This window comes from Protopterus annectens, chromosome 7.part0, assembly GCF_019279795.1.
Source record: "Protopterus annectens isolate FY-2018-M chromosome 7.part0, PAN1.0, whole genome shotgun sequence".
NCBI lineage: Eukaryota > Metazoa > Chordata > Ceratodontiformes > Protopteridae > Protopterus > Protopterus annectens.
This window is the reverse complement of record NC_056739.1, coordinates 1,437,698,147-1,437,726,013: the sequence shown is the minus strand read 5'-3', so window position 1 is coordinate 1,437,726,013 and position 27,867 is coordinate 1,437,698,147.

The following is a 27,867-nucleotide window of genomic DNA, read 5'->3' as shown; positions in this document are numbered from 1 at the left end:
TTTCTAATCAGCATTAAGCACACACATTAATACATATTTTTCTGACATTTCCCCCCTGTTAATACTTTTAATTCTATTTTCAAAAGAATAAACAGTTTGCTTCTTCTCCTAACCTCTTCCATTCAGGATTTGCAGTTAAGAGAGTCATTCAGTTTAAACTTATGAAAGTGTTTCACATTCTAACAATTCTTCAATTTCAGTACTTTGATACAAAGTCTCAGAAACTGATATATCTATAAATTCTTTGATTAACTTTTTCATGCAGGGAATACCACAACAAATGCATGCTCCTAATAGGAGTAATCCCACACAAATGACAATTAGGATGTTCATTAGGATGGAACCCCACCCCCCAAACAAATTCTGGAAAAAGTCCATCAGAGGGTTTGGGCCTGGTTTGGTCATGGCCGACGCTTGCTGTATCACCTCAAAGGTGGTCATTTATCTCATGTTGATGATCAGGTATATACGCACAACACTTTTCTTTGATTAAAGTGCACGTACCACCTCTCATCGCTAGGGTGAAGTCAAGAGCCATACGGTTCTGGAGCAGTACAGTTCTCATAGCATTCAGTTCATCAGTTATCAATTCAAGAGCAGAAAAAGTTGCATTACTCATTACTTTGAGAAGTTTAGGCAGTTTTCGCAGCTCCCAAATTGATTTCACTGTGCCATATGCAGGTAATATGCCTGCCCACGATATGACAGCATCACTCAAGTCCATGTGCGTCAGCTTGGTACCCACGGTATGATGGTCTTTCCAGCTCACCTCGATCTATCCCACTGGATTCTCAGGCTTCCTGACAGCTTTCTTGGCTACATCTCAGGTATTTCGAATATTTCCCTGAGGCAAAACTGCAGTGTGTCGTATGGCCAGAACCAGGTACCCCAAAAAAACAACTGCCGGACCAATTCTCAGGTAACCATTTATATGCTTTTTTACCACACACAAAATAACAATCCTCTACCTTAGTAGTTACTTTGCTAAGAAATGGCTGCCCTGCATGAAACATTTTTCTATCTATTACAGACAGTTGCTTAAAACGTACAGGATTACGTTGCACTTCATTAATAGTCTTATGCATGGACTCAAGAAATGAGTCATAATTCGAATTACAAACTGTATCCATTCTGTTTGCTTTGGTATAACATTTGTAATGTACAGTCACATTGCACTTGCTCCAACCCACTTGAATTGTGTCATTCTTATAAAAGCATACAATTCCCTTTTGTGTCACAGGCAAATACAGTGCTACCTTATCATGTGCTTTGATAGCTACAGTCTCATAAACCAAATTTTCCCAGGTCTCATTGACCCCTAGGGGGACTACAGTCATTAATAACCCCCTGTATGCTGTTGGCATGGCTGTGCAAATCCAGCAATTCGAAACATTAAAAGTCTCAGCATACACACGTGTAATTGCTTGATAAGTGTTAAAATTTGGGTGCCAATCTATGGTCGGCTCATCACGTTTAATCAGTTCAACTTTTGTGGCTGGGAAAAGAAAAGGCCACAACAAAAAGATCAATGTTATCAATATGGCTATCAGAATAATCATGCAAATTTTCTGAGGTTGTTCTGCATCTCTGTTTACTCTATACCTGGTCATTTTGTTCTCGTTGTACAACAGTAACAAGGTTTTTGTCCAGTTCAAAGTTCTTAACCAGTTTACAGTGTGTCAAATGAATCCAGGACTCTCGTTCCATGATCTTGACTGCAGTGGGTGTCGACAGTAGTACCTGGTACGGCCCTTCCCACTTCGGAGAACACCAGTTCTTTTTCTTCGCCACCTTCACCCAGACCCATGTGCCTGGGGCTACTGCTGCTTCCGATGGTCTGGTTTGCTCTTTATCTGAAACAGAATTTAACTGCAAAAGTTTGTTATTCAAAAATCGCCTCATATACACTGCAATTGAACTGTCAGCCTCCTGCTCTGCAGGCTTGAGAGGTTTCCATTGAGTGTATAATATGCCCTCCCAAACAGAACTTCAAAAGGAGTTAACCCTTTTGCATTTGGAGCAGTTCTCATACGCAACAGTGCCAGAGGTAAACAGTGCACCCAGTTCTTTTGTGTCTCCCTAATCAATTTTCTAAGCTTGTTTTTCAAAAACCCCATTATGCCTCTCTACAAATCCTGCAGATTGGTGGTGGTATGCACAATGATTTTTCAGAGAAATCCCGAAATAACGACTAAGTTGTTGTATAGTTTGGTTTACAATGTGTGTGCCATTGTCACTATAAATCTTTTCCAGTATGCCAAATCTAGGAATAATTTCTTTAACGAGGACTTTTGCAACAGTAGCTGCATCTGGATTTTTAGTTGGAAAAGCTTCCACCCATTTGGAAAACATATCTATAATGACAAGGCAGTACTTCTTATTTTCGCATTTGTTCAGCTCTATAAAATCCGTACAAATAGTATGGAATGGATACGGTGGTGCAGGGAAACTCCCTTGCTTAGGTTTTAATGCCCCTTGTGCATGATGCTTGTTACAAACATGGCATGCTGCACAAAAATGTTTTGTGTAGTTTGTAAATCCATACGTTGTAAACACTTGATTCACTAACTGTACCATCCCCCCTGTTGAGACATGGCACTGCCCATGGCTCAACAAAGCTGCATATCAAACAAGTTAGATGGTAAAATCAGTTTCTTTTCTTTGGAGATGTACAGTCCCTTCTCAAGGATTGCTCCTCGTTTTATCCACTTTTGTTTTTCTACATTTGTAGTAAGTGTCTGCATTGTTTTTAACATTTCTAAGTCTAAAGTCTCAGATGGTTGTAATTCCTCACTCAAAAGAAAAACTTCTGAAACTGAAGCTGCTTGTTTTGCAGCTGTATCAGCCCTCGCATTACCTTTTGAAATTCTATCCTGTAGCTTGGTATGAGCTACGCATTTGCAAATAGCTACTTTCTGAGGTAACTGAATTGAGTCTAACAAGTGTAAAATAAACTGCGCATTATTAATTGGTTTACCAGTAGATGTTATCATTCCTCTATTTTTCCACTGTTGTACAAAAACATGTACAGTAGAGAAAGCATACTGGCTGTCAGTAAAAATGTTCACTCTTTTACCTTTTGCTAAGGTACATGCCCTTGTTAAAGCAATCAATTCTGCTGCTTGTGCAAATACGTTTTGTGGTAAAGACTTTGCTTCTAAAATCTTGGTATCAGAAACTACTGCAAATCCCACTAGATTCTGTCCTGTAGGACCCCTCCTGCACGAGCCGTCCACATAGTATGTCACCTCTGCATCATCCAAGGGAACATCTGTGAGATCTTTTCTAGGTAGTGTCTTTTGCAAAATCTCCTGCAGGCAGCAGTGTGGTTTGCCATCTGCAGGGGTAGGGAGCAAGGTTGACGGATTCAAAGTTGTGCATCGTTCAATTGTCATGTGAGGTTGGCTCAACAGTATAGTCATAAAGGAAAGATGTCTAGCAGGAGAAAGATATGCTACTTTTTCTTGCAGTAAAATAATCGCAACTGCATGAGGCACTCTCAATGTGAGAGGGTGGAACAATACTACTGAGGCTGAAGCCTGCACTGCCATTGCAGCTGTGACTACTGCTTGTACACAGTGAGGCAAGGATCGCGCCACTGGGTCTAGCTGTGATGAATAATAAGCTAAGGGGCGTTGTTTGTACCCATGCTGTTGTGTTAACATTGATGTCATATAGCCTTGCTTACAGTCTACAGTTTGGAAAAATCGTTTTATGATAGTTTGGTAATCCTAAAACTAAGGAAGAAGCTATCAGTTGTTTCAGTTTGCAGAAAGCTGATTCTGCTTCTGGTGTCCACTGTAATAAATCTTGTGCTGCCATCGACTTTTTGAATATCAAGTTAGTCAGTGGAGCAGATTCCAAGGCATAGTTTGGAATCCAACTCCAACAAAAGTTAGTAGTACCCAGGAAGGACATCATTTCCTTCTTGGTAGTTGGTTTAGGTGCTTGTAATATTGCTGTTTTTCTGTCTTCATCTAATATTCTGCCTTCTTTGGATATTACATATCCCAGGTATTTGACCTGTTTTTTCCAAAGTTCTAGTTTGTTTTTGTTTACCTTGTGTCCTTGAGTGGCTAAAAATTGTAATAATGCTATTGTATCCTCTCTGCATTCTTGCTGGGTGGGGGCTGCCAGCAGAATGTCGTCTACATAAAGTAAAATCTGACTGCCTTTTGGTGGGATAAATCCCACCAGGTTACTTGCCATTTCTTGTGCAAATATTGTTGGACTTTCACAATATCCCTGTGGTAGTCTCGTATATGTATACCGTTTCCCCTGAAATGTGAATGCAAACCAATATTGGCTGTCAGGGTGTATCGGTATTGAGAAAAATGCATTGCTAATATCTACCACAGAAAAATACTTTTGTTGAGGTTTCAAATCATTCAATAAAGTGTGTGGATCTGGCACCGTAGGTGCCCTGGGTATAATTGCATCATTTACAACTTGTAAATCTTGGACCATACGCCATTCTCCATTTGCTTTCCTAACAGGAAATAAGGGTGTATTACATGGTGAATCAGAAGATTCTATCAAAACTCCTTCCTTAAGTAAGGCTGCTATTATAGGTTTGATTCCTATTTCTGCATCCTTTCTTAAGGGATACTGTCTCTTTTGAGGTCTAAATGCTGATTTTGGTATGATAATAACTGGTCCTGCTGTACGAATAAGTCCTACATCTGATTTCCCTGTCTCATAAGGCTTTTTCCTCTTCCTCTAGTAAGAGTGCTACTCAGCTATCCTCACTTGCCTGTGAGTGTACAGCTGGGTGTGTCTGTGTTATCCAATTTAATTTCTGCTTTTGTAGTCCCTGTTCAGAAAGTTTTAACTCTGTCTGCTTTTCCCACCTTGTGACTTTTTCTCCTAGGTCTGCCCACTTCAAATTTCTATCTTTAGTTAAACTTACATGTGGTAATAGATTAGATTTGTAAAGTGCTAGGAATTCCTGGGGCAATGAACAGCTTACTACACTGTTTCCTTCTGTGCCCCAGTACAAATTTCATAATACTAATTTGTTTGCATGGTTTCTAAACAGTTCTTGCTCATATTCTTTATCAGGTCCTGGTCTGTTACAGTAATATAGAGTGCAATGCAACAAAGGCTGTTTATCAGTGTCAAGGGAGGGGGATTTACTGATGGCTACATTCATCAGTTCCTCGGTTACTGCCCCTGGACCAGTCGTAACTAAGTCCTGGCTGTACCAATAAAATGTTTCACCCTCCGGTCGCACTACACAAGTATCCATTTGTCGCTGTGCTTCCATACCCTGCATAGTTGTTACTACGGCTATGCCAAATATCTGCATTAGGTCTCTGCCCAAGAGATTCACTGGGCATTTTACAGAAATAACAATTTTGCTTTTCTGGGTCATCCCTGAAACTGGGTAAGTTATTGCTATGTTGTGGGAGAGTGGCTCCCAATACAGCTGTCCATTAGCTGCTTTCACTAATATGTAGTCAAGTGATTCTGAATTGTCTGGTAGTTTGGAAGGATGTATCAGGGTACGTGAAGCCCCTGAGTCACACAGGAATTTAACTTCCCTCCCCTCTACCAGAAGTGTAACTTCCAGTTTTGTGTCTGCTAGGTAGAGCTCTAGGCTCAATAATGCTAAGTCCAAAATTTCATCTTCTTCATTATCTGTGAATTCATGTACATCCTCTATTTCTTCTGTCACATCCTCTACCCCTTCTATCACATTTGCATTTGTCTTTTCTTGTGTATTCCTATCCAGTGATTCTTGACTATCATATAGTCATTCCTCACCCTCTTTGTCTTCTGTGGTTACCTTTTTATTTTGCCTGCAATCCCTCGCTAAATGTCCCTTTTTCCCGCATTTAAAACATTCACCCCTTTTCTTTCTGTCTTCATAGTCTTCTGATCATTTATCAGATTGTTTGTTTCCCTGGGTATTCTTCTTACCCTTCTTCCCAGTTTGTACTACAAAGACTTCTGATCCATCTTCTACTGCAAATACTTGAGTTTTCTTTTTCTTTTTGCTATTAAAATGCCTTTCGGCATGTCTTGCATATTCAAGTAATGACTGTAATCTACTTGTACGATGATCTACCATGTGCTTTGTAATAAAGCTGCTAATGGGTGCAATACTGCCTTTTAAAATGCATTCTTTAACTGTTGCTCATATGGGGAATCATGTGTTTGGTCTTCAGGTACCTGCATTCCACAATGGTTATTAAAACATTCTAATAATCTGGCATAATATCTATCAACAGTTTCACCTTCTTGTTGTATGCACTGATTAATGCAAGTCCAATCAGCCCTAGGCTTCCATTTCTCAGAGATTCGGTCTGTCAGACCTTTCACTCTGTTGTCCAGTTCTGAGTTACTATGTGGGAGTGGTCTAAGCTCTGCATCATGGGGATTCCAGTTGCCACTGATCATGTGCCAATCTGGACCTACAATCTGTCTAACTACTTTCTCTACTTCCTCTCCATTCAAATGGTAACTTAACCTCATGCCTTGTAAGTCTTCTAAGAATTTTCTAAAATTAACTTTTGGATGGGGAATACCCTCTGTGGCTTTCCGGATGTCTTCCGGTGTCCACGGTCTATATACTAGAAGAGTTGGGTCCTGTCCTGCCTGTCCTACCTGCAGATTTGGTACTTCTATGAGTGGACATATCTCTTCTTCACTCATAGCCTGTGAATTTTTATTCATTTCATATAATTCAATATCCCCTCTGAAATCGCGTGTTTGAGACCTGGTCTCGATAGGATCTCTGACAAATGGTTTTGGTTTTGCAGGAACAGCTGGGTATAGCGGAGGTGGATCAGCTTGTCCACTTGCCTCATATTCCGGTAAGGGAAGTGGAGGGGGCAGAGGAGGGGCTGTTGCTATTACCAAGTTATTGTCTTCTTTGTCTAAGAACATTGCTTTTGAATTTTTAATCTTTTGTTCCCTGCGGTTTGCTTCCTCGAGCCACCTGTGTGCCTGAGGGACTTCTAATTGTCGTTGCTTTTTTAGCAGACCTTTTGCATCTATTTTAAGTTGTCTAACAAGTTTAATAAGTGAAGGTTTATCAAAATTACTGTCAAATTTGTATTTATCAACCCATAGGTTCATAGGTTCATAGATTCATACTAGGCTATCTGTCCAAGGGCATTTATAAGCCTAGCCCAGAGTTTTGTGGCTTTTGCCTCCCCTTTAGTTTGAAGGATACTATGCCCATTATTTTTCTGTGCCTCTGTCAAGCAGTGACACTGAGGTAATCCCTGGGGTATATCTGCAATCTCCCATCCATTGGTCAAGATTTCTCTTGAACAAGGCCAGCGAGGTGCTCTGCCTCATGTGTACCGGGATTTTGTTCCACATGGGGAGTCTCTGGGTGATGAATTTGTCCCTCCAACACGTCCTATTAATAACCGTGTCAAGGTTTAAGTCTCCCGCCCTTGTAGTTCTGAGGGATCTAGATTTTTTGAGGTGAAGCATGTTCATCAATTCTGGGTTGGACATGGCCTTGTATGTCAGGCACAGGTCACCTCTGAGCAGATGGTAAGTGACTGAATAGAGCTGGAGTTCCTTCAGTCAGGCAGCATAAGACATATTTTTGAGACCCTTTATCCTTTTGGTGAGGAACTTTTGGGGCCTTTCCAGTTGCTGCAGGTGTCGGGTCAGATACATTCCGAATGGGGCATTGTACTCAATCATTGGTCTGATGAGTGATGAGTACAGGGGGACGATGACCTCCCTTGATCTAGATGTGAATCCCTTCATGATCAGGTGGGCAATGTAGAAGGTCTTCCTAACTACTTTGGCGACGTGAGTGTCAAACGAAAGGTTGCTGTCAACCTGGGTCCCCAGATCCCTGATAACCTCTTCTGTGCTCAGTAGATTGCCACCTATATGGTAGCTAGGGGTAACCTTGTTTTTCCGAAGTATGACTATGCATTTTTTGGTGTTTAACTTTAGTCCATGGCTCTGGCACCAGTTATCCATTTCTATGAGACCCTTCTGAAGAATATCTGTGTCAGATGTGTTCTCGACTATGGCACCCAGTTTGCAGTCATCTGCAAATTTTGTCAGCCATAACCCTCCAGTGTTTGCTTGTACTTCTGAAAAGTAGATGCCGAACAAGAGTGGGCCCAGGACTGAGCCCTGTGGGACACCACTTGTGACAGGCTTTGAGTCTGACATGGCGCCAGCAACTCTCACCCTGTGGGTTCTGTCACTTAGCCAGTTTGCTGCCCATCTTGTGATGTATGGGTTAACATTTAAGCTGATGAGTTTTTCAATGATACCTGAGTGGGGTATTGTGTCGAAAGCCTTTGCCAGGTTGAGGTAGGCTGTGTGGACTGCCTTTCCCTCATCAATGGCCTTGGTGACTGTTTCAAAAAAGTCAACCAAGTTTAAAAGGCATGATCTGCCTTTGACAAAGCCAAACTGGGTTGGATCCAAAAAAAAGTGCCCATTTCGTATAATACCTAACATTATCAGCATGCTGTAATTGCATATATTTCGTGTCTTCGGTTAAGGGTGGGTCTCGGGACCTTTTTGTGCACTGATTTCCCATGTTGCCTTAGCTAAGTTAGAAATTCTTACGTAATCCTTTTTATCACGTGGTACCATGATTTTACACCTTTTCACAGTTTGTCTAGAATAACTGCCTACCTAATCTGTTTCCCTGATCTATGACAAGACAGCAATCTTTTTGTCCCTGATCTGCACATGCAAATCTCCCTGACAAAACAATACTGTAACAAGTCCCTGATCTAAAACAGAAAAAAGGTAAATTCCTCCTTAGCTGACCCTCCGTGTGTTGATCCACCGGAACGTTGACTCGTCCTCCAATCCCAGATCAGAAACACTGGCTGGCCTCTTTCGAATGACAATTCAGTCAGAGGTCTTTCAAAGCAGAAGAGCCGATGTGGCCACTTCTCCGTACGGGTACATGCCACTGGGCCCAATTCTGACCTGAGCCTAGAGTGAGAGATATTTCCGGTCCGAAGGACCAAACTGTCAAAGGAAAAATATACTTTAAAAATGATCAATACAAGGTAGGTTCAGGTTAAGGCACTTTAATCTTGCAGCAAGGAGACAAAAACGTGCTAATACAAAGTTTGTCTAACTAGAATCAGGAAATGCAAGCATTTTTATACATTTTCTAATAAGACATTGCCTAACAAGCTGACATAGTGAATCACAAGTTTTGTCATCATCATTTCGTAGTGATTTTACAATATTCTGCTGGTACTATCAATTTTTGTGAGAAACTTCCTAAGAAAAACAACGTGGCCTTGGCTACCACCGGTTAGATATATGCAATGTTACCATTCAAGGTACTATGGCTAATTCGAGCACAAAGCTAGTATAGATTGCAGTTCATTTCTCTAACAGTCCTTTGTCTATGTTATCTCTAACTTCTGCAGCTGGCATGTCCTCATACTTCGAACAGAGCTGATTGTTTAAAATCATTACATTACAGAATATAGCATTGTTCATTCATTTCTTCCTGACCTAGCAGATAATCACCTGCTTCTCAAGTACATTTCCAAAAGGCATAAACATGAATATTGCTGTGCTAGCAATTACTAGGTCAGAGGGCATCTTGCAAGTTTCAAAAAGCATCTTTTAGTCTCATATGAAACTCAACTGTATATAAAATAGTGCATATAAAATAGAATGAAAAACGTGTTAACTTATTTAGTTTCTAATCAGCATTAAGCACACATATTAATACATATTTTTCTGACAGTTACCAAGATGCTCTGCTGCTGTGGGGGCTGTAGAATGCTGAGAAAAGCAACCACAGGAAGCCTATAAGGAAAAAGTTTACCGCAGTCAAACTTTCAGACTGAACTGACAAGTCATAATATGATACCTGATCCTCTTAATTCAGTTATATGGGACAGAGCTTAAAGTAGCCCACTGGTAAATTCCTAAACACCAGCAGAATGCTACTGTTAGTTATTTTATTGTTATTACTTTTTATATCTTTTCCCCCTTATCATACAGTTAACCATTTGCAGTATAGTAAGCAGAGGTATGAAAAATGGCACCCCAAGACAAAATAAGGTACCCGGCATTCAAGGTATCAAATAAATTACAAACATTGCTTAAAACCTCCTTATTCTCTGCCTTTTCAGTTGCATTGACCTAAGCTGACTGATACAGCAAGCTCTCAATTAACCGGCACCCATGCGGATTGGTAGATGTCAGATAACTGTAGTTTCCGGTTGCTTGAGAGTTACTATTAAAAATAGGACTGACTAATACTGTACCCTATACAATTTGTTTTTTTTTTTACTTGTTCTTAGGTTGAGGAGAGAGGGAATTTATTCCTATCTTCCTTTTTAAAACTCTAAAACTCTAAAAACATAAGGTATGTTTCTGCAAGAGGGAAACAGAAAGTGCAACACATGAAAATTGTACTGAATTTCTTTGATATATTTTTTTATCTCGTGGCTTGAGAGTTCTGGTTGCTTGAGTTAATTGGGAGTTTACTGTAATTTACTGTTAGATCAAAGGAACTCAAGGACACATGGAAATTTTTTTTTTAATGTACAGCATGTAAACTTGATCCACTAAACAGAAGTACTTAATGTTAAACTTCTAGCTAGTCACACTCCTAGCCATGCTCCGAACATGACAATAAAATTGCAACAGAATGGGGAAACCCATTCTAAACAGCACCAACTGCCATCATTGTCAAGTTAAACCTTCTAAGTAACCAATTTTGCAGGCCAAATATTAAACTATCCTCATGTATAACTCCACGATAAGCAATTGTAAAATACCAAAAAACTGTAATGACACATGATCAATTTAAATATGACCCCTTCTCTAAACTCTGACCAAGATGAAACAAACATTGGAAATTAAAGAAAAAATGAAAAAAACAATAAATACACTTAACACTCAAGAAGTATGAACCCTTAACCTTAGTCACCAAGGACAGAAGCACAGACCTAATGCCAGTATAGCCCCACCAAAACAGTTAAATTAAATTAAATGCTTATTTTTTCACACCAACATAGCAACTAGTAAACATCTCCATGTTTAAGACTGCAAAGATTGTTCATTAAGCCGATGCTGAAGTAATCTAATTTGCTTAAAAAGAACTGTAAAACTGTAAAGCATTATTTTGTTCTGCTAGAGCTGCATCATTTCAGCAAAAAAACTATTTATTGAATAACTACTCATTGAACCCAAATTGTCAAAACGTCTCTTCATTGAACATCTGTTTAACTGAACTTTTTCACAGGGAAAAGAAATGGCCATCCAACCTAGTGTCCATCATTAAACTCTAAAAATGTACAACCCACACAAGTGGGGGGGCCTCACACCCCACACACCCCAATGTGGAATGCTGCGCCTCCTATACCCCCTAACTAAAGATACAAATTCTGAGATTGCCCTACAGTGGAGAAAATGGCAAAGTCCCAATGATGGCCAACAGTTGCTTTTTCCTGTGAAAAAGTTTGATGAAATGACCATTCGATGAAGAGAGGTTTCAACAATTTGGGATCAATGAATAGTTATTCGATTTAGGTTTTCCAATCAAGTGATATAGACCTGTTCTGCCAAGCTGGATGAATTTCACCACAGACTGTGCTTAAGTAATTCCAATCAAGCTCTGCTCACTCTCCAACTCGACTTGGTGAGTCACAAAAAGTTTGTGCTTAAGCTGCTCTTGTCTTTTTCAGCAATTCCTTATACTCCTCATGAAAACAAAAAGTCATTTTAGAACACTTACAAAAACAGTGCACTATTCTTGCTATTGACATTTACAAACAGTGACTGGACAGCAGTCAGCAAAGAAAATGCATGCTGCATAATCCTGTAACAGTTTCTATATATCCTATTACCACTGCAACATAAATACACCTTAGTCACTCAAACCAAATTTAAAAAAATCTCAAGGTTTCCAACCAAAATAAAGCAAAACAAAATTACATGCACCTTTCTTCGAGCCAGTAGAAAGGTAATAAATTTACATTAGACATTACAAGAATTAATTTCAAAATGTGTTATCCAAAGCATATTAATTTTAGTTATTTTAATGTCATGATATTTGAGTGTTTAAAAATGATAATGTGAAGTGAAGATAGTTCCTTTAAATCTTTGTACAAAATCTACAAGCTTGTATACTCAGTGTTGAGATATATAATGACATTATTCAGGAATTCAACCTAGAACATAATATACATGAAAATAGAAGGAAATGTATTCCTGAACAATACATAATTAATATTATATTACAAAAGTAATGAAAAGGTACATTACAGGTTAGGAAAAAAGAGCAAACTTCTGCTCCCAGAACAACCCAGTTCAGAATATGTAAAAATTACAAATCTTCTGTTTCAGTGGTTTTTGTGGAATGCTACAGCTTGTAACCATACCTCTGAACTGTCCAGATTTTTGCAGAATGTCTAGATTTTTGGCTCATATCTTTGGTTTATTCTTCATAAAATTTGTGTTTTTTTGGCAAATCACTGGGATGATCTGAGGATTGAAGTCACTGAACAATGGCATACATTTAAATTTCAGACTTCAAATCCTTCAGAAAATGTATGTTAAAACAAACACTATTACTCTAGCAACTTTCTAAATTTATTACAGCAATATCTAAAATATGTCCTTATTTTGGCCCTTTGTCCCCCAGTTTGTCAGGCTGTGTCCAGATTTCTTACAGTAAGAGGTTGAGAGGTAAGCATGTAACTTGTGCGTTAATGAATATATCTCTCTCATTTCATTCCTTTTAATATCTGTGCGAAAATATACATTTCAGTTATGTATGAAGAAAAAGAATGTAATATTATGAGTTGAAAAATAATATTTTATTAGAATATTCACAAGCAGAAATGGTGATGGCAATGTAAAAAGGTGGTTTGTGTAAGTAAGAAAAAGTACAAAAATACAAATGTAGGAAGATGGTATATGCAAGGATATATTGATCAGGAGGATGGTGATTGAGATGCTGGGGGTGGCATTTTTTAATGTGCCAAAATTCAGTTTTTAAGAAAGACAACAGGTAGCAAAGGTAATAAGCAAAGTGCAGAACCGTGTAAGGGTACAGGGAAAAATATGGGAAGAATGGAAATAGTGGTAACGTAACACAAAAGAGCAGAACAACAATACCAATAGAGGGTAGGCATAATTCAAGCAGGCAAAAATGCCTGACAAGGTGTGTGCTTATGTGTAATTAACACCCACCCAGGGATGTTTTGAGGCCCAGCACCACAGGTGGAGGGCCTCTACACTCCTGGAAGGGCATTAATTACACATTAACACACACCCTTGAGGGCATTATTGCACTTAGAGAATGGGGTCACTATAAAATTGTTGTGTTTTACTTGCTTATTTATTTATTTATTTATTTTTTAAGTACTATATTATTTTTTTTACATATTTTAATATAAAATAGTTCCTCTGCCTAATGTTTTAAACTTGCTATAGTATATGCTAATGGTGTTGGAGGAAGCATTTTACATCAAAAATACATAAAATAAATGATATAGTGCTTAAAAATAAATAAGTAAATAAAACACAAACATTTTACATAGACCCCATTCTCTGTCTCTCTCATGCACACATACACAGTCTCTTTTGCTTTCATACAGACATACATATAAACACACAGTCTCCTCTGCATTTATACACACAATCACTCACACAAGATCAGTCTCACTCTTTCATTCTAACATACACAGTCTCCTCTGCTTTCATACATGCTTTCACATACACAAGATACTCTCGATCTCTCACACAAACACACAGTCTCCTCTGCATTCATACATGAATTCAGTGACACACGATCGCTCTCACTTTCTCTCCAACTCTCTCGATCCCACATACACACACACAAACACACACACACACACACACACACACACACACACACACACACACACACACACACACACATACACTCTCTCTTCTTTTTTTTTTTTTTTACATTTTACACTCGCTAAACAGCAGATCCACTGCTTAATGAGTGTAAAATAATGGCAGCCATTATATTTTTTCCAGTCCAAGCTCAACGGCAGCTTAATATGCTGCCATGAAATGGCAGACTTGTTTTTCATTGGACATTACTTGTACATTATTATCCTGCTGGAGAACATTATTCTCCAATCAATGTGTTGATGTACAGTTTGTCCATTTACTAAGCTCCAAATGTAAAATGGTTGACAGCTGAGTTGTGAGGTGGTAGGACAAGAAATCAGGGATCAACAAAAACACAAATACAGAGGTCATGCTGAATGACAACATATGTGATTAGGAAGCTAGTCATATAAATATTCTATTAAAAAAAGTAAAACTGATGATGAAAATCCTGGCCAGTATGTGCACCTTTACCACAAAAAGGGTTTTAGATGAACATACAAATGATGCTGTTTATTCCAGTGATGCATTTATAGTTGTACCAAACACCTGATGCAATATGAATATGCACCATATCAGCCTTGAACAGAGCTATTGCATTTCATCAGTCTTATATGTCATTGCATACAAATCTTGTCCTAAACCTCTTACAGTTTGCAAATTTGAATGCAACAGTTTACACATATGGCATATGCATATCCATGGGGATTGTGACTGGTGATAGGGTACAGTGCCAGTTATTACTTAGGATGAGGTATCCTATGCACTGCTGGAAAGCATGATATAGGTGGCCTTCTGATTGTCACAAGTGAGGCACTCATTACAGGCATCATAGTCTGCCGATGAGCATGGAGCATGTGTAGCTAAGATTGCCTCATTAATTTCCAGAAATATGTATTTGATATTAGCAGTCTAAGAGGCCATAACCTAGCCACACCTTCTTTATTTTTCCTATCAATTCCCTGTAAAATCTAGTACATTTAAACACTAGGACTTCATGAGGAGGATGCTAGGATGATCTACATAATATCTTAGTATGGGATCATTTCTCAGGAATGAAAATACATCAGCCTGAATTAGCCTTGCTACCCTTCTCTGTAGTCATTGAATTTTAAAGTAAGCATCTGTAAAAGGGGCACTAATGCACATATAAAGATATGTCAATATATTAAAATATGAGAAACGGAGGCAATATTAATGGAAAGATGTAACATACTGAACTGCAAGAATGCTCATTCATCTTCAGACTGTCACCCTACAATTTTTTCATTCTTCTAAACAAGCAGGCAGAAAAATTCACAGGTCAGCTCCCTGTAGATGAAAGATGAGTTACAAAGTATGACCCTAATGTCATGTATTCAACTAAGGACTTGAGTACTGGAAGAGTTGATGCTGAGAGAATGCCAAGGAAAAGTCATTTCTTGTCTCTGAGAGTGAATAGATGAAATACATCTTATGAAGATTCACCAGTTGCCTATTCCCTGTGAAGCTAAGGAGACAGGAAAGTGGCTTTATACAGTTATGGCACATGCATGGGGTGAGTAGGTGTGTGTATCACTCTGAATCTGGAGCACTCTATTTGTAGTATACCGTGACACTCCCACATGCATTTGCATCAAAGCCAGCATGTCCAGAATTAGGATATAACCTCTAAGCACACGCAGTAATCAGTCTGCTACATTATGATGCACCTACAAATGCACACCTCTCCCTTGTCACCTAACATTTAAAGTCTGAAGAAGCTAGAGTATTTTTTTCATTGTGGAGAAACAAAACTAACTCATTGAGCAGTCACATCTAAGGTAAGCTGTAACTACAGTGGCCACAGTGAAAACAGGGAGAATGCATGAATGGTTAACACCACCAAAGTCAAGTAATGATTGAGCAAACAAAAAAAAAAAGAAAGAATGATATTAATTCACACATCACTCAAACAGTGATGAGTGAATCAACTTTTAAATGTCTGATCACAAAACTACAAGTGATGTTATTTGTACACCAGCATCAGGACTGTGGTACATTCTTAAGTATTCTCCTTAATTCCTTCAAATGAGGTACAAAAATATTGGAGTGTATATAAGTAGTAGGAGAGGGGATGATTGCAAACGGTAACATTTGAGACGGGATAGGGAAATAAATCCTACAAAAGTGATAAGAAATATTTTTGAACTCCTTGATTAAAATATCACTTAAGACATAGACACACATAGATTGATAGAAACATAAAGCATATCAGTATTTTTTTCCATTTGCATACATTATAAGTTATATATGTTTTCTTTTTTTAAAACAAATAACAAAGTCCAACCTTGCATCCATTCCTCAATTCTCATCTTTCTTTAGAACCCACTCCCCTTCCTAAACATTTTTTCCACATGTATTGTTCCTACAAATTCCATTTATTTCTCTATAATTTGCTCCTTTCCTTGGTTTAGATTTTGATTTCCATTTTATAGTAATTCCTTTTCTGGCAGCCAAGAGAATTAAACTTAATAAGGCTATGTCTAGGCAATTCAGTTTCTCTGTCCCAGCTCAAAGGAATAATTTCCTTAGTTGCAGCCATTTTATCCCCCCATTATTTATGACAGAATAGTGTGTAAGGATTTTTTAAATCTATCAGTTCATTACTCTCCCATAAATCATGTTCTCAGTTATATCTTTCTTCCTCAAGACACTTCTGACATCTGTTATCTACTTGTGAAAAAATTCTTCAAAGTATGGTGGTGCTATAGCTGTTTAATGTTAACTGTTTGGCTGACAGTTCACAGATTTTGCGTGTACTTATAAATTTCACTCTTAGCTGTCGCAAATTTTGCATATAAATCCAGTACTAGTCCTTGTTAGTCATGTCCATTCCTAATACTTTCCCTCAAATTGCATGTTGTGTACATCACTGTGATGATACCACTTTTCCTGAGACTGCACATCATATGCAGATGATAAAACTTTTGCTCAGGGTGCACATTGTGTACATCACTAGGATGATACCACTTTTCCTGAGACTGCACATCATATGCAGATGATACCACTTTTCCTCAGACTGTACATTGTGTACATCACTAGGATGATGCCACTTTTGCTCATAGTGCACATTGTGTACATCACTGTGATGATACCACTTTTCCTGAGACTGCACATCATATGCAGATGATACCACTTTTCCTCAGACTGCACATTGTGTACATCACTAGGATGATACCACTTTTGCTCAGAGTGCACATTGTGTACATCTCCAGGATGATACCACTTTTCCTCAGAGTGCATGTTGTATACATCACTAGGATGATACCACTTTTCCTCAGAGTGCACGTTGTGTACATTAATAGAATGATACCATTCATGGATGTAGTCTTGATATTTTTAAGGTACGTAAAGTAATTGTGTGAATGTGCAAAATAACCTTCAGACAGATAGTCCTACAGTGCACTGCAAGATTGTAATTTGTCTAAAAAAGTAACATCTTCAAAATAAAAATGTGCACCAAAATGACACTACCGTATACACCAATACATCAAAACACATAATTTACCAAATCATGTACATGCCTACATATAAGTCAGATATATGAAAGTTAAACACATAAGCATTACATGTCTGCATATCTGTTATGTGACATAAACATAGGTACAGGTGTGGAAAATGTTTTTGGAGGTTAGTATTATCTGTAAAAGAAATGATGCATATTACTGCACAGATAACATCAAGAATGTAGATGTGATATCTTGCTAGTTACATATATTGCAGTAATACATGTCAAAACTAGTGAATAACTATAATGGTGGAATGCCATATTACAAATGATGTATGACTCATTAAAGCAGATAATTACGAGACATATGCAACATCATATATGAAAACTAATACTGATATCTCAGATGAAGTTGTACTAGGATCACTGATGCTAGAAATCATGGAATACATTAGACTGCATTAGAACAACATAGCCCACAGTCATACATATACTTCATAGATTCATAGGTTTATAGGTGTGTACTAGGCTAATGGCCTTATAGCCTTTCCAAGCCTAGCCCATAGGATTACCCTAGCATCGTGCCACCTGAAAATCAACTTCACACACACATGCACACGCACATGTACACGTGCACGCACACACACACACACACACACACACACACACACACACACACACACACACACACACACACACACACACACACACACACACACACACAAACATCAATTTATGGGATGGTGTGTTAAATATGTGTCAAATAGAAAATAACTGACATTGTAAGTTTTAGGTTCATAGGTAGATATTAGGCTATCTGCCCTAGGGCATTTATAAGCCTAGCCAGAGTGTATTTGGCTTCCACCTCCCTATTAGATTAGCCTATTGTGCCTCTGTAAAGTAGGTCACAGAAGGTACCCTTTTAAGATTAGATTACTGTGCCTCTGTCTAGCAGGGACACAGAAGAGATCCCAGGGGTGAATTTGCGATTTCCCATCCACGTGTCCAGATTTCGCTTGAAGAGGGTCAGCGAGTGGCTATGTCTAACATGAACTGGGATTCTATTCCAGAGTGAGGGGAGCCTCTGGGAAATAAATCTGTCCCTCTAGCATGTCCTATTTATTTTTGTGCTGAGGTTTAGGTCCCTGGAGAGTGTAGCTCTAAGGGACTTGGATTTTTTGAGGTGGAGCATGTCCATTAGTTCTGGGTTTGACATGGTTTTGTACGTCAGGCATAGATTGCCTCTGAGTAGGTGGTAAGCAACTGAGTAGAGCTGGAGTTTCTTTAGTCGAGCTGCATAGGACATCTGTTTGCATCAGTAAAGCAATTTAACATATCATCACTAATAATAAAGCAATTATAATATCTAAAGAAGTTATTTGTGGATAAAGAAATATAGAAAATATGGGAGGTTATGATGAATGAGTAAAAATCTGGGAAAGTATATGACTTATTCATGTTAAAAGTAAAAACATAACCTTTCTGTGGATATCAAAGGATCTACAGTTTTGCATAGACCTACACGTATTTATAACGTGTAAACTCATGTTTATATCCCTATTGTCTTTTTTCATGTAATGTGTTATTCAATCTTTATGAATGTTCCAGTTCTTTTGATGTTATAATTGCTTTATTATTAGTGATGATCTGTTAAATTGCTTTACTGATGCAAACGCAATGCTATATGGGAGCAAAGCACACGAGCCTCACTCTTAGCAGTTGAAAGTTTCTGCTGCTGCTGCAAAAACTATGCATTTTTAGTCAGATAATATTCCCAGGGGCTGCAGTTTACTTATTTATTTATTGACTGACAGCTTTTTTTTCTCAGTAAAGTAGTATTTTGGTGTACAAGTAGACCAGCCAAAGTTGCTGAAATATCTTTTCTCAAGGTGAGAAGTATTCAAAGTTCATAGTAATAATTACAATAATACAGAGAAAATTTATTAAATCCAGAAAAAATGCTGACATTGCACTAATAATCTCTGCATACACATCTGCACACACAGTCGCAAACAGTAAAAGAGAACAAGTGCCAGTGTGTGGTGTGCAAAGTGACATAAAAATGCTCTCATTGCAAGAATAATGATAAGGGAGTGAAGTCATTCACTGGGAAAAGAGGGTGCTCATTTCTGTGTGCTGAAGCTGCTCATTATACTTCTAACTCATTTTTTCTGTATGACCTTATTAGGTAGAGTGTATTTATTTAATTTTTAAATAATGACACAGACCTAAGCTAATCTTTTTTTCAGCCATGAATAATATGGATTTTGATAACTGCTGTAGCGTTCCAACAAGACTTTCTCTACTTCTTTAGCTCTTTTTGCTTGTTTATTGTCTGGATTAATGATATTTATGAATAGGAATGAATATCACAGAGCAAACACACATACAGACACAACGCACACACAAACACACAAATGTATACATGCATGCGCATGCAATCACTCACAGTCACACATACTCAAACACACACACACACACACACACACACACACACACACACACACACACACACACACACATGCATGTGCACGCACACACACACTCACACAAACACACACACACACACACTCTCATGCATGTACACTGTCATTCGCATACACACACACACACACACACACACACACACACACACACACTATCCTTCCAGCACATACATGCATGCAAACTAGCATTCACACACACACACACACACACACACACACACACACACACACACACACACACACACACACACTATGCACACACACACACACACACACACACACACACACACAATGCACACACACACCCACACACACACACACACACACACACACACACACACACACACACACACACACACACACACACACACACACACACACATGTACACTGGCATTTGCATATACACAAATACACACACACACGCACAAATACACACACACACACACACACACACACACACACACACACACACACACACACACACATACACTATAGAAACATGCAGTTGTAAGTCATATAAAGGCACTGACTTTACCCAAGTATAGGTGGTTTACCAGTTTAGCTCACATTTTTCATGTGGCTTCAGACAGACCAGATCAGTACTTAGTAGCTCAGATAGTTTTCTGGTTTTGGCATCTGCTGCTTCCTTCATTCTTAAATTTCAGACTGTCTGTCATTTGAGCATTTCAAGTTGAGATACTTGTGCCTAATAATGAAACCCAATTAAAATAAATAAATCATCAAATAAAATAATTATGGAGGATTTTAATCTGATTGATAAAATATTAACAGTAGGAGTTAATTTAAGCCTAACAAAGTAAGTGATAATGTAGATGTATCAATGTTGTGGCTTTGTGCATGCATTTATGATGATTATGTAATAAATGTGTCACTGGATTCAGTGTGCTGTTCACTGTATTGAGCATTGTAGATAGTGACACATGCAGTGACCTGACATATGCAAGAATTTGAAGTCAGTAGCTGCTGCTCCTTGCTCACTGCAGAGTGGAAGGAATGCAACAGGACAGAGCAAACCTGTGCTTAACTCCTTTCAGCACTGCACTGTGAGTGCTTTGGGTATGCATTAATCAGGACAGTTCCAGTGAAGCACTATAGATACTGCAATCTCTTGTCTATATAGGTCATTGCAATGCTTACTCCTGTTCTGTGCCATACAGCTTTCAGTGAATGACCACTCATTAATACTATATGGGTTTTTCTACCTGAATGTCAGCTCACGTTTCACTTTTCATATTGTTTGAATGTACAGTCTTCTTGGATTATCAATTTCACAATTCCAAATTTCATTATCTAATACTTACGTTCTAGTTCTACTTTTGATTTCACTTCAGAAATTTCAGACAATAGTCCATTGTTTTTATTTATTCTTACTTTAGACTGTAATTGGACATTTTCTTGTACCAAACTCATTAATTCATAGAATTCTTTAAATCTCTGAAATATCCCCCACTGAGTATTGTACACTATGTTATACCATTTTTAGAGTACAAGTCGTGTACCACAATCTATAAGTTTTAAGAATGGTACATGATTTATTAAAAATGATTTACTGATTCAAGTCTAGTTTGTTTTGTGCAGGCACAGAAAATGAGGTGTACTTCATTGTTGGCCAGTAGTTCAGTTAAATTTATACAGCAGTATGGTGGGAACTGAATGACCTTAATACTGAGCCCATGTGCCTTAATGTCTTTACACCACTCTCTGCCACATATTCTTTTTTAAACAAATGCAGTTTTTAATTCCTACATATTTTATTTAAGAAAGTCTTGTCTACATGTTATTTTAAAAGATTGTTGTGATACCAAGCTGTAATCTTACTGACTATGGTTTCTAGACTTTGTATGGAATTCACAGTCCTGCAGTGAACAAGTATGCAGGTGAATGTGCAAATAGCACTCTTTTGCAGAAAAGCAAATGTATTAAGTGCAAACTAAAGGTGCTGTTTTTCAAATCTGAGCAGTCAGCAAACATATCTCTCAACCTCTTAGTGCAATAAATATGGACAAAGCCTTATAAAATGGGCAAATTAAGGCCCCAAAATATGGAACATTTTTAAATATCACTCTTATAAATGCAGAAAGTTGCTAGAGTAACAGGTTTTGTGTTAATGTGCATTCTTCTAAAGGAATTGAAGACAGAAACTCAAATGTATATATTATTTAGTGACTTCAGTCCTCAGATCATCCCAGCGATTTGCCAGAAAAACACAAATTTTATGAGCAAAAGACCAAAAATGTGAGGCAAAAAATCTGGACATTCTGCAAAAATCTGGACAGTTGAGAGGTCTTTCAGCAAAGAATTACCCAAGCAAAGGATGCAGAGATATCAGAATGTATAAATTTGGCTAAGAAGTACACAATAACTTGGGTATGTGCATATATCATGCATGTATGCGTAGTTCCTATGTATCTTTTCAAGATTCTGATGTATCTTGTTGACAAAGGTGTCATTAAGTGTAGTTTTGCACCATTATCACAAGACTTCAGAAAAAGAAGCTGCAAGCACCTGAGCTCATCTTCACTGGCTAGCAGCCAAATCAGCTTCGACAGCAGCCTTATTCTGCAGATGTCCAGATGGACACCAGATTTATTGAATTTATAAGAATGCAATGGGTGTGGATATAAAAGTTGGAAAAAGTGGAAAGAGTAGCCAACAGAAACACAGTATGATAATACAAGAGGGGTGTGCTGCAGGAAGTGGGCGAGAAGAGTACATTATGCATGTATGTATGTATGTATGTATGTATGTATGTAGGTATGTATGTATCCATGCATTTATTTATTTATTTATTCATTTATTTATTTTTGTGCTTGGGCTAGAACCCCTTTTTTTGAAATTTATAAGAAAAGAGGGGAAAGGATAAAGGGTAGCAAGGGAAGGCATGATATGTAGGGAAGGTGTAAGGGTATTGATAAGCATAAAATGACAGACATGAAAGATATGTTGAAGGTCACAAAATAAGTTGGGTTTACAAATAGAAGAGAAGGCAGGCAAATAGATGATGGACAAATGGTTAGGGGAGGAATTGTAGAAATGTACTAAGAGTGTGCATGACACAGTTGGGTAGGTGCAAAGATGATTTGGGTTGTGGAAGGGACCATCAAAACTATCATCCCAATCTGTGACCCTCATTCAGAGCCTTCCCCTGGGTGCCTGGACAGGCTAAACAAGATATTGGGTTGTGGTACCTCTAGTGGCTTGGTGGTCACAGCTTGTAGGAACAGTAAGTCTTGTATCTGCTGCAGAGGATTTTCATATGAGCGAGCCACACTGCCTCTCCGCATCTCTCCCAAAGTTAGTCTGCATCATACCCTACAGCTGGGGCTGCTCTAGGCAGTGGCTGCTGCGCATGTTTAATTTGTCTTCCTGTGATGCCCACTAAACCAGTTCTCTTCAGTGCATTATTCACTGTCTGCAGTACTTACATAAAATGGTCCTATTGGTATTACACAAGTAAAGTTATACAGAGTTTGAAGATTTTCCTATGATTAATATCCATTTAATTTGAAAGATATTTCTTTTTTTAAAGAATAAAGCACTTGCACTTTCTAAAGGTGCTTCAGCAAAAGTTACTCTAAGATTGTTGCTGCTGCTGCTCACAGAATCTAATCTGCTTAATGCTTTAAATGAACAGTGTGCAAAGTGGGCAGTAATTCAGCAGCAATGACTCATAACTGTTAAATTATTAACAAACCTTATTATTGTAATATTAGTGAACAAAACGCTTTCTAAATGATTTTGGTCACAATGCCTGAACTTCTGCCACCCACTCAGCAAGCTATTTAGTCTACCCTGCTGTACATCATTGCAACTGTGGCAACACTCCCCACCTGCACTTGGTATCCCTGTTATGTTTGATAGCTCATCCACTAAATCTATCCAAATATCAATTCTTTTAAAAGTCCCTCCTGCTGCAGCTTGCAGCCATTCCCTGTAGTGATTGTGTTTCACTCACATTGTATATCAGTTTGGGGCTCTACCCTGAGCTCTCACAGAAGACATTATGCCCTGCCAGATTCAGAAAGCATCTGTGACTGTGAGATTCTTATGGTGTAACCAATGCCTAATTTAATAAGACTACAAACAGCTCAGGTAGCTAAGCATTTGTGAGAGTATGTGAAAAGCACAGAAAAGCTCATACACATATATGACAGGTGTACATACATACAACAGTCTTTAGGGATTTACAGTTGAGTGGACCTACATGTAACAGTGGCTACAATTTCACTTGTGTACTTATAAGATGGTGGTGCTGCAGTAGCGTTGTCGCCTCACAGTAAGACGTTGTCCTGTTCGATTCTCAGCTAAAGCGTCTTCTGTGTGGAGACGTGTGAATGGGTGTACCTTCGTTGAAGGTTGTTAGTCAGGGCTGGCAACTCGGTACGTAAAAATCTACTGCTAATCATTAGCAGACCGGAGTTCCACTGTGGCGACCCCTAACCGGGAAAAGCCGAAAGATACAGCTTATAAGATTCATACAGCAGTGGACCAATAAGCCTTATTTATAAAAGAACTTCATAAAGAAAATAACATTGTATGAAATGTTACAAGCATTGCCATTTTGTGTGCTGCTGGTTATTACATTTCTGCAAAAGTAGTCAGAAAGCCACATTTAAAACAATCTATGTATAAAAAGCGAAGCATATAAAAGGAACACTAAAATCTAATTATTACAATATAGTAAAAACAGTGCAGAGTGTGCTTCCATGGTACTGGTTAGAGAGATTTTAATTAATACATTTAGCAAATCAAACATATTCAACAAATTTAATCGACATCTAATTTCTTAATGTTACAGTATATGCAGTAGTTGGTTTGGTAGGGCTAGTTGTACCTGACAACAGCAATGGTCAGAGCCATTTTGCACAGACTGTATTGAATTTCATGAACTAAAATATCACCTTGAAAACTACAAACTCACCCTTCTCACAATCCATACCATGTTGCATATCAATCACACATCTCTTGCAGTTCAGGCTTTTCAAATTATGGTTCATTACTCAGTGTATAGAGACAAACACACACAAATGCATAGTCACAAATGCACACACACACACACACACACACACACACACACACACACACACACACACACACACACACACACACACACACACACACACACACACACACACACACACACACACACACACACACACACACACACACACACACACACACACACACACACACACACTCAAAAAAGAGAAAAAAGATATATTTTTACCTAAATAATACAGTTGTACACTGCTACTAAGTAATGAACTAATTCACAATGGTTCATAGGTTCACAGGTACATAGTAGACTATTAATCCATGCATTCCCATGAATATTTCATCCCTTAAATTTATGCATGAATAACCTAGAGATGGGAAGAACATTTACATGTTGCACCTATCCATGAAAGACAAGGGTGCTAAACCAGGGATGAATTTGTGGTTAACCATCCATTTGTGCAGCTTTTGTCATAGGTTATGTCTGGAGAAATACTGCTTATATTACTTTTCAGTCAGGAATGGTTACAGTTTAGCAATAATCCACAATTGGGTGTGAATAATGCGGGATTTGAACATGGCTGGCATGGCTTGATCATGAGGGCAAAGCCCAAGTGATGAAACAAAGCCAGTGGTTAAATTAGGCATTACCCATACTCAGTCATAGATAACTGCTATTATATAATGATAAGAAAAAAAAAGTCTTGCCTTTTTTAAATAAGTCTAAGGCACCCCAAATGTACTTGGCATGCTCACATGCTCCACCTTTTTAACTGCCTACACAGCACATTGTTGACTGTTTTTTTTTTTTTTGATGTGTACATTGATCATGTACTTCTCAACCAATAGATATTGCAGACTGTCTAGATGTTTACCTATTTTTCTGGTGGGGCTGTTCTTCGTAAAAAGATCTGGGTATCTGACAAATTATTGAGGACCTAAATTATTAAATGATGACAGGCATGCTTAGTTTAGAAGGTAAGAGTTTACTAAGTATACTGTACAGCTGCTTCTAAGAATCCTCCTTGCATTGAAATCTGTGAGGTTGTTTTCAGTTATATCATATAATACTGATAATTACGATTCTGTTGTCTGAGGATTATACACTGTCACGATCATAGTTAAGTCATTTATATTGCTATCCCCCCCTACCCTATCCCAAAGGATGTTAGACAATAGGATATAGAGAATGTTTGCTCCCTACTTTACCCAGAGTTAACATTTTAACTATATATAACCAATATCTGCTTTCGTGGACCTGTTTGTTTTTTTATTATTACTATTTAGCTGTGCTGAAAGCAAAAGGGTCCATAAATTCTGAAATATATATATACATATATGTATACATGCATATATATATATATATATATATATATATATATATATATATATATATATATATATTATGGATCCCCTTCACTACACCGACATGCCACAATGCCGACACCCAAAACACCGACACCAAAAGACCGACAACACACAATACCGACAACGCACAAAACCTAACACCATAACACCTACACCCAAAACACCGACACACAAAACGTAAACTACACATTACACACAACTATACATGCATTAACCTTAACCCAAACCCTAACCCTAAGTTCCGACATAACCGCACACTTACCCTACCCGCACCCTAACCCTAACTCACTTAACCCACCCCTAAACCTACAGTCCGTCACTATCGCACACATACCCTACCTGCACCCTAACCCTAACTCACTTAACCCACCCTTAAACATATAGTCCGTCACTATCGCACACTTACCCTACCCGCACCCTAACCCTAACTCACTTAACCCGCCCCTAAAACTACAGTCCCTCACTATTGCACACTTACCTGTCCGCTCCCTAACACTAAATCCCTCACTCTATCGCACACTTACCGAGTCGCGCTCACACCTTGCCCATGTCGGTGTTTCGTCCGTCGGGTTCTCACCTTGTCGGTCATCTGAGTCGTCGGTCTTCTCGTCTCCTTCTGTAGAGTGTCGGTCTTCTAGCGTGTCGGTCTACTGAAGGGGACCCATATATATATATATATATATATATATATATATATATATATATATATATATATATATATATATATATATATATATATATATATATAGAGAGAGAGAGAGAGAGAGATTAACTTCATAACACTGAAAGCTCAAAACACTGAAACTTCAAAATCTTGAAAACTCAAAACACATATCATACATATACTGAGTATAAACAACATAAATCATAACACTTTCAACAAAGTGTAAGCATGGTACAAGCCCTCCTGCACCCCCCACATACCCTCCTACTTATATATATCAACTCCAAGATTGCACTTCACTACACTAAGTGCAATCTTGGAGTTTATATATTTAAGTAGCAGGGGGTGTAGGGGGTGCAAGGGGCTTGCCCCCCCCCACTTACACTTGGTGAAAAGTGCTATGATTTATTTTGTTTAAACTCAGTATATGTATAATATGTGTATTCATTGTTTTGAGTTTCAGTGTTTTGAGTTTTCAGTGTTTGTTTTTTCTCATTTTCAGTGTTTTGAGTTTTCAGTGTTATGAAGTGAATCCATATATATATATATATATATATATATATATATATATATATACACACACACACACATACATATATATATATATATATATATATATATATATATATATATATATATATATATATATATATATATATATATGTATATATAAGTGTCTGTGATTTTGTTTGCATCTTAGACTGTCCCTTATAAAATCTTTTACAGTTATCTAGCATATCTTAATAGAAAGTAGCTGGGCTTCTTTCCTGTAGGATATGCTTGATTTACAATGGGCACACTGATTGACTGTCCAAACTGTGTGCATATTTTTGATTGGTAAACACTATTTATTGTATAATTATGTATAGTGAGTTATTTCCTCCAAGGGGTGACGATGCAACATCGTGGAGAAAGCCCATGGAAAGATAATGGGCTAGGAGTCCTAGACAAGCACAGAGAGCTGAAGTGCAGAACCAAGTATTAGTGGATATAAATGTCATTTGGAAAGAAATCATAC